The following is a 14,213-nucleotide window of genomic DNA, read 5'->3' on the forward strand; positions in this document are numbered from 1 at the left end:
CCTTTTATGATTAAAGTTGAAAAAAGAACCTAAAAAAGTGATTTAAAAAAAAGCTTCTGAAGTTTAATTCTCTTAGTAAGAACAGATGACTTTAGTCACTTCCTGTAATTGATTTAAAAACATATTTAAAAGAGAATTGATAAATAATATTTTTTTGCAGCGTTACTAAAAAGTACTTTTATTTAGGACAAAATATGTAACAACGGTTAAACATAGTAAATATTTTAACATTTTCAATAGTTAACTTAAGCAAAGTTTTTAAACGAACAACAGAGATGCCAACTTGCTCCGGACAGCAAATATATATTTTAAAGTGGTAATTTATCAATTGTGATTCTTGGTTTGATAAATTCAATTTAGTAGATTTTTATGCACCACTATTTATAAATAATTCATAGGCTTATATAATTCACCATTTTTTAGAAATTGGGTCATGCTGTACCTTTTAAAAAGCAAGCAAAAATTAAAAAATATTTGCAAAATTTATTTTGCAGTTATTTACCGTTTTTTTAATAATTTTTGCGCGTCCGGAGCAGTTGGCATCTCTGGAACAAAAACACAATAAATATTTTAAAAATCAAAAAACATCCACCAATCATAAATCTCAAAAAACATAACTTTGAAAAAAGACATATACATAAAAAAGAAAGGGTGCATAGAATTACTATGATAAAATATGATCATAAAATCAGAGAAAAGGTCACTTTTTTTTAAAATTATTTAAGTTATAAATTTCAGCATTAATTAAATAAATCAAATCATTTTGACGATAAATACTGAAAACTTTTAAGAAAAATGTTCTTTTGAAGCTTGGGCGTAAAATAAATTTGGTTGTGTCTTCTAATGTATTTGTTACAAGCGTTAGGGTTTTTGAAAAGATGCAGACATTGTTTGTAAAAAAATAAAATTACAGATTAGTAATATGTTGGGTAACTGGTAGTAATTTGGTTTAATTCTTTCATTTGTATTTAGTAAGAATTTAATAAATTTGACTTGAATATTATGTAGTTTATTTAACTTAGTTACATAATCCTCATCCCAAACTGATGAGCCGTTATAAATATAGGAATGTAACCATGCATAATATGAAGTTAGTTGAAATATACTTTAATCGGTTCTTAATTTTTTTGTTATGCGTTTTTAACAAAGATGAACTGGAGCTATTGCTCAACTATGTAAAACTCTTAAAAACAAAAACTATTTTATATTGTTTAAAGCTGTTTTTCGAAGGCTCTGTAGTAACATGAGATAATGCTTTCTTACAAATAATATGCTGTTTTTGTAACTGCTGTGAGTTTACAACTGTTACTCACGACTGTTATTGTCAAGTTCAGCCCATCCAAACCCAGCGTTGTCTACTCTTATTTTAAAAATGGCGATAAAAGTCAATTTGAAGAAAAACCACAGTTTTGTGAAAATGAGAAGCATTTGTGGTCGAATTTTTTTAATATTTAAAAACTTACTCTAATGCTGCATTATTAGGGCTCATAAAAATTTGCAAACATTGAGAATAAGGCAGTGTATTTGATAATTTTCATCTATGTGAAAAAATGTCACCAAATTGGCGATTTTTAATAACTTTTATTAAACTAGTAATAACTTTTATTAAAACAACAAGAACTTTTGTTATTTAAAACTAATAATTAAGTTATTTATATGTTCTAAAGCCCAAATAATTATTTGCTGCAAGATTATATATAAAGTTCAAAATCATCGCATTGCTTAAGTGTAAGGCACTTAAACTATGACTTTTTAATTTCCTTGGCAACAGAGCTTCTTGAAACAGCGTTAAGGGTGTTTTTCGAAGCCCTTTCGCCAAGCTACAGTGCTATGGAAAACAATTTTAACTTTATACTATATATAGTCTGATGAGCAGAACTGACTGAGCTTTAAAATGGAAAAATAATTTATATATATAAATAAAAATTATTACATTTTTTCTCAAAAATTGTCACCACGTCGGTCAGGAGTTCAGCCAAATTGACATTCTTTTCATATTGCAGCCAAATCGTTTCATATTGTAACCAGTGCATATTTAATTAGAATTAAAACAGAGTTAATTTTAAAAAATTGTGACATTTATCTTTTAAAACAAGTGATTAAAAAATTTGTGGTACAGTTTATTTACAAAAATAACTAATCATAAAAGTACTTTAAATTTATTTTATTTTAATGACAATAAAAAAAAAAAGCTATTTCAATGAAAAACCTTAAAAGAATAACCGCGCATTTGGAATATTGTTTTACGTGGTAGGGAGAAAATCGCATTATTTGGTGCATTTTTTTGTGGTCGACAGGATTTTACACAAGCAACTCTTCAAAACACTAGATTACAACAGTTTCATTTTCACATAACTGTGGCCTTTCTTCATATTGACGTTTTGATCCATTTTCGGAATTAACATAGAAGTTGTTGTTTAAAGATAGGCAAAACTTAACATAACTACTATTACAAACGTCATGGGCCGGGATAGCCTGGTTGGTAGGGCACTGGGCCCATGTTCAAGGGGTAGTGGGTTCGATCCCAGCCGGCGGATGACTCACCGTGTAGTAAATGCTGACTGATGTACGTTAAATCTGTCTAGTCGCAAAGTCCTCCCGGTTCCGATACAAATAATACCTCTGGGGGGTACTGATCCGGGAGTTTCCTTGTCTTCTGGATTGGTTCAAAATTACAAGGCTACGGAGTTGAACATAAATTGGGTCGGCTGTTCAACGGTTATATATATGTAATATATTACAAACCCATAATATGTATTACAACTATTATAAACTCATAAAAATAATTAATAAAGTAGCGTATTATTTACTAAAAAATCGTTATTTTGCGCGATTACAGAGCCTTCATAAAAAAAAGTCATAAAAAAATTGAAAGAAAACTTGATCTCGATTTAGTGTTGTTTAACTGAAAGAAAAAAAAAAAAGAAGTAAAACTCAATAAACCGAGGCAAAATTTTCCCAAATTACTTTGTCAATTGGTCTAGTTTCTGATTAAATAGTTGAAACAGGTCAATTGCTTGGATTTCCCGAGCAGTTTCTCTTGAAGGAATGCTCAAAGGGTTAACATTAAACAAGGAAAACACGGTCATGGCTTTTGATATACTCTTAAACAAAAAAAGAAGTGTATAAGGAAACATTTTTTCTAAAATAAAAATAAACAGGACTGATATCATCTTATGCCACTTGTGAATGAACTGCTATCCCCCAACGCTTGATGATGGCGCGTTATTCGCGGCGTGTGCTGCAACGCAAAGATAACGCCGATGAAAGATACCTTCACCCCAAGAGAGTTTCTCTACTCTGAAAAACCAGATGATAACATTTTTTCGGATTGCGTGAAATAGCCCAATACTTGACTGCGCATAATACTGATAAGGTCCGAGACGTTCACTGCGCAATGCTACTGACCTCTGAACTGTGGCTTGAGAGAGTAAATGTGACCTTCAAGAACTTATGGGGGAAGCCCAAAATGAAATGGTTCTTTGTTTGTATACAGACAGGCTGCAACGTGGTCATTTAGAAAAGAAAGTTCTAACACACGTGGATGCTTCCTTTGACAATGCTGTCCATTTAAGTAAAAAGGAGAACTATTAACCGTCGAGGAATAAGTAACCGATTGACCTTTTTTAGTTACATAACTTCTGGAAGAGTCGTATTTGAGGTTAAAAGTGGGGCAAGTTAACTGCCTTCTGGGATTCGCTTTAGTTATTAGGAATTTATAGATCACTTGGCTTTATTGCGAAATTAAATAAAAAAGAATAATAATAATTAGTTTGCCAAATATAAGAAATCCCCCCCCCGAATCTTTACAACAATTCAAAAATGACTTGAAAATGAAGAGTTCTGACAAACAAAGCAACGATTTCAACCTAAAAGTTAAGTTCTAGCAACAATTTCCGCGAAGGGGTCAGCCTACTAATGTTATGATTAGTTTGCTATTAGAATTTAATTTTAATTCAACAGATGTATGAGCTTTTAAGACAAGTTTCATGTGCTAAAAACTAGGTATTCATTCTTAAAACCAACCGGACGTGATGTACACAAAACAGATTTGAGAAAAGAAAACACAATATTGCCAACAAAAACAAAAATAGAAAAGAAAATTAAGCTCAAAGGAAAAGAAAAATCGTAGAAGCCAAGGGGAGCGAAAGCGACCGCAGGAGCTAAATCAGGGTAGGATAAATTTCCGAGCCGAAGAAAGGACGCGCGCAGAACTGACATCTAGGGGTGAACTAGGGTAGGTAGGTAGGTATATCATTTACGTCACACTAGAGCTGCACAATGGGCTATTGGCGACGGTCTTGGAAACATCCCTGAGAATAATCCGAAGACCTGCCACCGGAATTTTGATCCTCTGCAGAAGGGATGGCACCCCTGCTTTAGTAGCCGGATGATCTGCGCGATGTCGAGTATTTTACGGTCGAACAGTTTGAAGAGGACCGATACCGCGCCGTCGGTTCATACGCAGGCTGATCAAAGTGATCACCCACCTGCTTACTGACCGCAGCCAGTGATGCTAGACTTCGGTGTTCTACTGGGGGGAACAGTGTCTTTACGATCAGTCCACTGCGGGACGGTGAACTGGGAAAAATACCTTTATATGAATGAAACAAGATTCTGCACCATCAAGATAAGTAGTGGGGTGGTATGCAAGTTGGGTGAAAAGAATTTTGGTGTTATCGAAGTTCGGTGTTATCGAAGTATTTCTACTCAAATTTCCCACACGTGCGGCAATGAATTATTTATCAAAGTCTTTATGAGGGATGTATTCAAAGCAACGTGTTTTGTTTTATTGCTAGCAATGAACGAATGATAATGTAAATTATGCTAGTTTTAATGGGGGGAAAAATGGAAAAAAAACTGAAGCCGAAATTTAAATGTCAGTTGATTCTACCATTTATCTAAGTTTATAAAAGTTTAATTAAAAAGTTTTTTGAAACCACGCTGATCGCATCTCTCTGAGTATTACAAATTTACACAAATTTACAAATTTAGTTTGATAAAATAAATAGTTACTGTGGTAGCTGTGTAGGTTACTGTGGCTTTTTAACTATAGCAAACTTGCATTTCCCCCCTTTGCTTACAAAAAAAAGTGGTTCATCTTTATATAAAACCAATGTATGAAAAAAATTTAATCCGTTAAAAATAAAAATAACTAATGTTTAATTGGAAAAATAATCAAAAATGATCCAATAACTTCTTTGGCGATACTAATTACACAGAAATGTCACGCTGACGTATAATCAACACTAACTATTATTATGAAATTGAGTGTTTTTCTTTGCCATTTTAAGAAAGTTCTCTTAATTCGGTTGGTTCTCAGGAATCTGAGTTAGACGGGGCATCAGAGAGGCGACAGTCTAAGATTAGGGTGTCTGTGTGAGGAAAAAGCTTTGATGATTTTCCAAAAGACATTCTTTCCTTTTGAGTTTCTGCGCCATCCCCCCTGATCTATTAAAAGGTAATTGTGTGAGAAGGATTGTGGACTTTTACTGCCGTTTATACCTCCTTTAAGGATAATAATTACATATAAAACAATTTGGGGACGAGTGAGAAAGTTAGGTCTCAAAATTATTACAACGGCATAAATTTTTAAAAATGGTTTTTTGTCTAAAGAAATAATAGTAAATCAATATTCACCATTTAAAATTAAAAAAAATAGTCACCAAAAACTATATTGATAATTTTGTGTTAATTTTCATAACATTTAAACGTCTATCACTATAAATTTTAAAAAAATACATTAATCTTTTTTTTGTCATTTTGCTTGTAGCATCTGTAATTTTATACTGTCTCAATTTACCTAACCGTGGGATGTTTTCATGGGTTTTCTCTCCATGTTGCGCAAATGCGGGATAGTTTCATCAAAAAGTCCTCCACGAAGACAAATTTCTCCTAATATATGATAAAGGAGTTCCCTTGTCTTCTGGATTGGGTTTAAAATTACAAGGTTACGGAGTTGAACATTAGTAGTCATAAACTCAAAATTGGGTCGATTGTTCCATTGCTGTTTTAATATATATATATAATAACAGGGCTACATCTCTGTTATCATTGGTACATTCATCTTAAGAAATGCAGTCAAAGCCATAATAAGTTATCAAAAGGTTTATTAAAAGATATGCTGGTGGTTATAACAGTTCACATCCCCACTCCGCAAAGGTGGGGGTGTGGACGAAACTACGGATGGTTCCGGCAGATGTTTATTGGAACACGTTATTCAGCAAGAGACATGCGAAAACCTTCGGTCTTCGGTTAAATACTACAGAAAATGGTGTAATTAGGTTCCAGTCGTACATACTCTTGTAACTCTACGCATTATGGAAAATCATTTAATGCTCCCTAATATGGAAGTGAAAGAGGGACAAAATTCTAAAAATAACTCCTCCTATGAAATATAAATCTAATTATTATTCAATGGTATGTTTTCAGCCTTGAATTCCCAAAATAGAATAGCTCTACGCTTACTCTTTAACAAAGGCATTTTATGAAACCGAAAGAGTTTTAATTGTTTTATTAATACAAAAGTATTTATTATTTTNATATATATATATATATATATATATATATATATATATATATATATATTGAGTAGCTTCACCCACGTCATACAACCACAAACCCGTTTGTAGGGCAGGGTTGCATTCACACACAGAAGAAATGGCATAGAACACAGAGAGAGAAAGAAACATCCATGCCCTGGGCGGGATTCGAACCCGCAACCATCGACTCCGCAGTCAGGCATGCTAATCACTCGGCTACCTAGTCGGCTTAATAGTGTTATAAAGTTAAGCCGTTATTTCATATTTTCACGCAAAATTTGCTCATTTTAAAATTTTTTTTTTTTATTTGATAGTATTTTAGCTCTTCGGACCACTTAAGATTTTTTTTTTTTTAATTTTTGCCCCTCCGAATTCTTTTAAAACTAGTTCTATATAAAAGAATATCTATATATCTCTAAAAATATGTAAAAAATTTTTAATTTTCGTTCGAGGGGGCAGCCGAATTCCGGATATTAAGTAAGTTTTAAGTGAGGTAGAAAAGACACTTAATATCTGGATGTGAGTGAGGTATAGTTTTCTTTTCCTCTTTTTAATGGTGTCTTATTATATTATCGAATCTGGCTGACATTTAAAAAAAAATTCATATTTTTTTTGCATCCCCAGATTCACTTACGATCTGTTTCATGTGAAAGATTTACTTAGTGAAATTACTCCTCTTTTAAGAAATCAGTATTTAAATTTTACCTTTCTTGTATTTTCTTTTATTGAAATAATTAATTTCCAAAGCACGTATTTTTTAAAGCAATACTGTACAAAAATAGAAGCGTGTTTGGTGATAATGTATAATTCAGCTGCAACTCAATAAAATCAGCTGCATTGATAATGAAAATGTAAGCATGATTCAAATACTAAATTTAGTTGAAATAGTGCATGACAAAGACTGCTGTACAAATGGGTGATATTGTTATTTCATTTAGATTCTGGAATATGTCACGAATATTGCCAAAGAAAAAAAAAGAGATAAATAAAATGAAATAATTGAATTTAATTGCCAAATGCAATTTTATTGCCAATTGACATTTCAGCCAAGCTCTTTGATCTAAACAAACTAACAGGCACGAAACTAAGAAGACATTAATAAGTATTCGTAAAACTTTATAAACTACGTTTTCAATTTTGAAAAACAAAGTTTAGTTCGAGTTTATTAAAAAAGAAAAAGAAATATTTTTACAAATAGAATAGTCTTTTTTAGCTTACTTGAAAAACTTTATTATTAAATAGTTTTAATTGAAAAATGGTTTGGAATTTTCTTTTTCCAAAATATTTATATTTTATCATTCTAAATATTCATTTATTTTTATGTATAATAAAATCTTCGAATAAAACCATATAGTTTTCAAATTTTGTTTTCCAATTATTTTAAATTCATTACCCTTGTTTTAACTCATCCTAACAAATATTTTTGCCAGTGTTATATTTTTTTTACCGTGCGTTTTTTTTTCTTCAAAAATACAGTTAAATTTTTTTTTTTTTTTTTTTTTTGCTTTTTGAGTGATTGAAAATAGATTTTCACACTTAGACAGGTGTAAGTTGCAATTTTTAGCCCATAAATTTCCAACAATAAGGCTTAGCTGTAATCCCCAATCGGGTACTTGCAACTCAAGGCGAAAAATTCGTGATTATGCCTACTACATAATCTAAATCACATGGTTAGGCCTAATCACGTGGTTGTACTTGGCGGATTAACGTTGCAGCAATTAAGCTTGGTTCATTATTATGCGAAATCAATTTTCGGATTAGATTTAATTGGATACCTGCAAGCGACGTCACGCGTATGTGTCGAACTTGGTTGGCTTCTGAATCGTGACATAAGCAAATGCCATAATTTATCAACGATGACGTCACATGTAGGCATCCAATTAGGTAGCTGTTCAGCATTGCTTATGAAAAGAATAATAATATGGCTTCCTTATCGAATTTTAAGTCATTGTGTATGTTTTATGCTCACCTTATACATACTTGACTAATGGACGTCAGTAGATCTTAAGCGAGTACGAAAATAATATGCGTAAGATCTGCATAAAAAATATGGTATGTGTTGAAATTATTTTCCGTATTCTGAAAAATATGTGATATGTATAAAAAAATATGTGTGTTGAAAATCATTTTCTGTATTCTGCGTGAATTTCTTACTGCTTTTTCTGTTTTTATTTTCTCTTAACTGAAGTAGTGGGATGTATCGTGAAACATTGATACTATTTAGCTATTACAATAATGGTATTTTAAAAAGTATTTTCACGATATATCGTGAATATCATGTTTTGCAATAAATATTTAACATACAATGCAAATCATCGATAATATTGTGCCTATTATCAATAACGATAGTATTCGCTTACGATATTATTCTGACTATTATCGATAGCTATTAAATACAATATTATCAAGAACATTATCGAACAACGATAAATAATAAATACGCTTTTTTCGGGAAAATTATCGATAACTATAATTGCCGAATATGATATTATCCTGAATGCTTATAAACTTCACTTGGCACAAACGTACGTGATTAATGTAAAAAAAAGCATTTTAAAAACTAAAATACCATGAAAAAGGTAAAAGAATTATGAAATCGTCAGCCACCACTCTTGATAGTATCCCTATTTTTTTATCCTTAGTACAAAGAGGCGTCGTCTGACAAGAATTAAACTATTGTTTTTTGTTAAATCGGCCGAAAAGTGAATAAATCGGCAGTCGAAAACTTTTCAAACAATTTATTACAACTGTTTGAAAATCCGGTGTTAGACAATTCCTGTGTTAAAAAAATATAGTGTTAGAAAATACGATCTATTAGAAAATACAATGTTACAAAATTCACTAAGACACACATTTTTTAAAAAAATTATATTTTAACCCAATGGGTTACCTATTTTTTTAGAACTCATAATATTAAACCAAAATTCAATGCTTTTCATAGTGTTGGATTATTGCTGGAGCGAGCACGAACACCGGAATTTCTGATTAAAAGAAGTTCTAAAAGGCCAGAACTACATAAAAATAAAACAAATTTTTCTTCTGTTTTCCCTATTGCTATCTGGTTCATTCTTAATGTTTATGTTTCCCAAACATCTTGGTTTATATTTATTCTAAATGTGACATTTATATTAGTTATTAACCCATATTTCATTACTTTTAATAAACATAATTAATAATTTTCAGGCCACCACCATTAAAGAATTTTTCTTGTTATCTGATCTTCTGTTTCCTTCATAGTTCCGCAACATAAATGATTTTCGACTCTAAGATACAAAACACGAAATTACAACAAAAAAGATTTAACAAACAGTCCATGAAATCGGAATGTTTTTGAAACTTGGTGAGGCAGAAGTTTCATAACTTAAAATTAGGAAGAAAATTCGTTATAAAGCCACCGCTATTACTACAGTGTTATACAACCATTTTTAAAGGTAATAATTTTTTTCCACACGTCTTTCAATCCTTAATCCGGTTAAACGAATGAGTTGCATTTTAAGAAATATATTTCAAGAATGACAAAAATTTTTAAGGAAAAACCGCGGATGAATGTAAAGCGCAACCGATTTTAAGAATGATAAGACAAAATTACTGTTAAACCAACTTATAAGTCGTCTGCTTCTTTATCTTCTCATCATAAAATATATCGTCTGTCTTTCGCAATAAAATATCGTTTGTATTTTGATCACATACAACAAAGTAAAAAATGTTATCTAAACTCTACTCTCATAGAAGGAATTATGTTGCTGAATTGAACTTCTAGAAAATCAGCAATTACTTCACGGAAATTTTAAAATTACATGTAATTTCAGAATTGTATCAAAATGCTATTCATGAAAGTCTGTTATTGTTCAGGGTGCCCAGTTTGCTGCTTACAAACCGATTAGAATTCCATTGATAATTGGTTAATGAAGCTTAATGTTTTATTCGTATACGTCTTGTTTGGGGATCTTCTGTAACTGAAGCAAAAACGGGTCATCAGAAAAAACTAAAACAAAACAAAAAAAAGGATAGGAAATATTGAAACTGATATTTTTCTAATCAAAAACATAAGGATAATGAATTAGAATCACACTATTGTAGTACAAAGCGTGGAAGATGACTTAATATGGCTGGGAAAAAATTTGATTTCGAGAAAAATGTGAATGACGCTTGGAAATCTTCATGTGTTATTCACAACTCAGCATTGTGCTGGTCGCATATTTGGAAAACCATTTTATCATAATATTTTACAAGGTTGAAAAAAAGTGGCTTTAAAGAGAAACTCCATTTTGCGTTTGAAGATTCATATGTCTAACCTACGACGCATTTTTGCGCTGGCTGGTGGCTATTTCACAAAATAATTTGTGAAGTTGCGACCGTCACAACTTCTTTAACTTCTTTAATAAAATATGACATTTCTTTTACACACTATGGGGTATTCAGAAAAATGTGAGAAATGTATTTTTTATTTTTTTTAAAAACGTTTAGAGTTGTCTACCCCAATAAAGTACATAAAGAATCACATATGTTTTCTAACTTACATGAGGCCGAGGGCCGTAATTAAAAACACCAGTCAAATGGCGGGCCGCAACTTTATCAAAATTTTATATAGGACTGTTTTATATTTGAAAGGAACATTAAATATTACTGCCAGTTTTTTATCAAGTTGTATAAAACAAAAGTATTGAATTACAAATCAAAATACGAAGTAGAATTTTACCTGAGAAATAAATTTTTTTTGCACCGTTGGTATGTCAAATTTCACAGAAACGAAGAAATTAGGCTTTTTTTAACGAAAGAAAAGTATTTTAAACCCATAAAGATTTTTTACGAAAATTGTCCGCAAAAAATGACTAATATATTTTAGTTCGCGGGCCACAAAAAAAGGCTTCGCGGGCCGGACGTGGCCCCCGGGCCGCCAGTTGGAAACCACTGACCTAGCTAATGTACAGATAACTAAGGTGATGCTTTAAAGTGCCAAAAAATTGTTTCATTTCTCAAATTATCTAAGTAATCTACAAACTACCAAGAAAATCTGCACAATAGGCACTCATTAAAGTGGAAATAATATCTTAGCTGGAAAAACAACAACGTTTCTGTTCGCTTCAATTAACAGATTGTTATTTATTTATTTTTCAATTTCTAAGAACATTCATTGAGTAACGACAATCAAACAATAAACACATTAGTTGATAGTATCAATCCTCAATCGCTTTAAAAACCATAACACAAAGAATCAAAAGGTTGTTGTTGTCGTAGCCATTAAGGTAGAGGGAGCACGATTGTCCTTTTTCCAGTGGCGCCATCTATGGTCAAGAGTTCGACATTTGTCTCACCCATATGTCAAACCCATTTATAGGGTGGACCCATTCATTCATCCNAATCGCCCATTCTCAAGGATTGATACAGTTTCATGCTGTCACGTATTTGTGACAGTCGGCGCGAAAGGGTTAAAGAGAAACTCCATTTTGCGTTTGAAGATTCATATGTCTAATTTTTGCGTTGGCTGGTGGCTATTTCACAAAATAATTTGTGAAGTTGCGACCGTCACAATTTCTTTAACTTCTTTAATAAAATATGAAATTTTTTTACACTCTATGGGGTATTCAGAAAAATGTGAGAAATATATTTTTCATTTTTTTTAAAAACGTCTAGAGTTGTCTACCCCAATAAAGTACATAAAGAATCACATATGTTACCGCTAAAGTGTAGAAATCAGTTATTGTACAGATTATCTAGCTCAGGGGTTTCTAACTTACTTGAGGCCGGGGGGAGTAATTAAAAACACTAGTCAAATGGCGGGCCGCAACTTTATCAAAATTGTATATAGGACTGTTTTATGTTTGAAGGAACATTAAATATTACTGTCAGTTTTTTATCAAATTGTACAAAACGAAAGTATTGAATTACAAATCAAAATACGAAGTAGAATTTTACCTCAGAAAATTTTTTATTTGCACCGTTGGTATGCTAAATTTCACAGAAACGAAGAAATTAGGCTTTTTTTAACGAAAGAAAAGTATTTTAAACCCATAAAGATTTTTTACGAAAATTGTCCGCTAAAAATGACTATTATATTTTAGTTCGTAGGCCACAAAATTAGGCTTCGCTGGCCGGACGTGGCTCCTGGGCCGCCAGTTGGAAACCACTGATCTAGCTAATGTGCAGATAACTAAGGTGATCCTTTAAAGTGCCAAAAAAAGTGTTTCACTTCTCAAATTATCTAGGTAATCTATAAACTACCAAGAATATCTACACAATAGGCACTCATTGAAGTAAAAATAATATCTTAGCTGGAAAAACAACAACGTTTCTGTTCACTTCAATTAACAGATTGTTATTTATTTATTTTTCAATTTCTAAGAACATTCATTGAGTAACGACAATCAAACAATAAACACATTAGTTGATAGTATCAATCCTCAATCGCTTTAAAAACCATAACACAAAGAATCAAAAGGTTGTTGTTGTCGTAGCCATTAAGGTAGAGGGAGCACGATTGTCCTTTTTCCAGTGGCGCCATCTATGGTCAAGAGTTCGACATTTGTCTCACCCATATGTCAAACCCATTTATAGGGTGGACCCATTCATTCATCCACAGATTGGAATTTTGACCTGAACCAGTGAAGGATCATTTTCCAATTCAGCACCCCCAGAGGTAAGGTTTTGTGATGGGAACATGGAGGACTTTGTGACCCGACTGATTTCACACGTGCACTAGTCACCATTTACTACACGAGGAGTCTTCGGCCGGCTGGTCTCGAACTTCCGTTCTGAGTCCAGCGCCCTGATAACCAGGCTATCCCGGCCTAACGAAAGGTTTAAAATATTGTTATAATTAAGGAAATTAACGTAATGTCATTAATTTATTTTTTAATACAATCAATGAATACAATCAAACAATCAGCAAATTAATTGATAGAATGAGAGAAACAAACTTTAGAAACGTCACGACATGGAAACCTTGAAAGTGCACATTACGTAGGAAAATTGCGGAAAACACTTGATTCCGCATTTTAACGGATTACCTTAGTTAATCTGCGGATCAGCCAGGTAATGCTGAATATTTACGTCTTTCGAGCTTTACCGCAACTGGCAACATTTACTTGCAAATTGTTTACAGCGCTGTTAATTTAATATTTTTTTATTTATTATTATCTTTAGTTCTTACTGACATCGGTGAATGATGATATTCAGCATAAAAAAAATTGTGAATGGAAAATAATGTAAACAAACTTTCAACTTACCCTTTCAGTTCCCATTTTTTTACGGCTTAGAAACCCTAAATAATCATCCTTCTTACGGTGGTATCTCAACTCTATAAATAAAGTATATAAAAATAATTGTAAGCCTATTGTCCCATAAAAGACTACTTTCATTTGAAGATCTTTATAAAAAGTGATGAGAGTAGTGGGGGCTCAGGGGATGGAGCACTTGTCTTCCGAAGAGGTAACCTAGGTTCGAATCCCAGCTATGGCCAGTCGATACGAATCCAGCTATGGCTGGTCGATTATGAATTTATTTTTAATGTTTATAAGCTGAAAATTAAAAATATAAGTCTAATTATGGTTTCCATTGACTTCAATTTATTAACGAATTTATAATTATCAGCGAATTTAATTCTGTTTATTTTGATCAGAAAAGCGTGATGAAGTATTTTTTTTTAAAAAAATTCATGTCCTTATTCGACCA

Source organism: Parasteatoda tepidariorum, chromosome 4 (assembly GCF_043381705.1).
Source record: "Parasteatoda tepidariorum isolate YZ-2023 chromosome 4, CAS_Ptep_4.0, whole genome shotgun sequence".
Classification (NCBI taxonomy): domain Eukaryota; kingdom Metazoa; phylum Arthropoda; class Arachnida; order Araneae; family Theridiidae; genus Parasteatoda; species Parasteatoda tepidariorum.